The 1,472-nt window shown below is 52.4% G+C and overlaps 1 protein-coding gene across 1 annotated transcript in view; it reads left to right on the top strand.

Moving 5' to 3' along the window:
• The first annotated feature begins 6 nt into the window (after nucleotides 1-6).
• Nucleotides 7-1,472, top strand: part of CLUH (clustered mitochondria homolog) — a 52,068-nt gene continuing 50,602 nt past the window's right edge. Inside the window, exon 1 of the mRNA XM_014522850.2 lies at nucleotides 7-30. The gene's annotated coding sequence lies outside the window, so the exon portion shown is untranslated. The remainder of the gene's footprint in view (nucleotides 31-1,472) is intronic.

Raw genomic sequence — 1,472 nt, 5'->3', positions numbered from 1 at the left:
GCGCCAAGAAGCAGCCGGAGCCGGAGCGGGGTGAGCGCGGAGAGGAGAGGAGAGGAGAGGAGAGGGGGCAGCGGGGACCCTCGTGGGAGGCCCCGCGGCCGGGTGCTGCGACGCCTCGGCCGGGCCCAGCGGCGCCGTCCCCGGGGGCGGGGGCCGCGGTGAAGGTCACCTTCAGCGGAGCCGCGCGGGGGAGGGGAGAGGCCCTGCGCCCTGGGCCTGCAGGCGGGCTTGGGGCCTGTCGCCGCCGTCTGCCCAAACTTCAGAGGCTCTAGCATGTGCTAGGCTTTTTTTTTTTTTTTTAATTCGTTTTTATTTTCAAGTCCTTCCTTTCCCTTGCCCAGTGCATACAGTAGTTTCATTCCTACTTCTCCTGGATGTCGGCCTGTGTCCATTTCGACTACCTGACACGGATGCTGGGGGAGGGGGGGGTGGTCCCGTGGCCACAAGTCGGCACGGGCTGCCCCAAGATGCTGCTTCGTGACCTCGAGGGAACCGCCCTCGGGGTGAAAGTAGGTCAGGCGTTGACTAATACCTGAGGCCGCTAATCGAAAAAGGCCGTTCCGTGCTAATTGTAACGAGGACGGTGGCTTTTTGTCCCGCGGCCGCCAGCTTGACGTTAAACGTGCACGTCTTGAATGCCTGCAAACTGTATTCCAGCAAACTGGCGCTTCTGGATGGACCTACCTAGAGCTTCTCGTGGTGGGGAGGAAGTAAGCGGGGGTGCTTATTAGAGACGTTCACTGGAAATCGTTTGGTTTGTCTGTTTGCTTGTGGTCTGGCCGTCCTGTAACGTTTGAATTTCCTGCTCCTTGGGCAGGGGGGCTGGACCCGATGATCTTATGAGGTCCCTTCCAGCCCAAACGTCTATGAATTGGGGACTGGCCGAAGGAGTATGGAGCCTTTGGTCTGCAGGCCTGTCGTCCCTGTTCAGTAGTTCAACTTCCTAAGGTGGCTAGTGTACAGTCTTTCCTAAGCCTGGAAGATATCATTATAAAATTACAGGCGCATATTTAAAGTGTTAATATTAATTTGCAAGAAGCTTGTATTTTTATTCACTTGAATATGAATAGAGAAGCGTATGGGCCTCCAACTCGACCTTTTCAAGGTACTGGTCCTTAAGGGGGGGTGTATATGTATGTATGTGTTCACTATCACTCCCATGCCAGCCCTCCACAAAATGGATTGCAAACTGTAATGAATACTCTCGCCAACTTATATTTGCAGACTGTAATGAATACTCTCACCTCACCTCTATAGATATATAGATGTGTGTGTATATATGTGAGAGAGAGAGATCAATCAATATAGGTGAGGTGAGAGTATTCATCACGTTTTGTAATCCACTTTGTGCAGGACTGGCATGGGAGTGATAGTGAAATGTACTCTTCTGTCTCATCCGACCTGTTGTTTTTGGAAGGTGGCAAGCTGAATTTTTGAAGTTGCTACTTAAGCCAAAGTTCATCTGTTTCAGA

The sequence above is a fragment of the Alligator sinensis genome, unplaced genomic scaffold (assembly GCF_000455745.1).
Source record: "Alligator sinensis unplaced genomic scaffold, ASM45574v1 scaffold118_1, whole genome shotgun sequence".
NCBI lineage: Eukaryota > Metazoa > Chordata > Crocodylia > Alligatoridae > Alligator > Alligator sinensis.
Note: the sequence above shows the minus strand (reverse complement) of the source record. Positions and strands in the feature narration are given on the sequence as shown.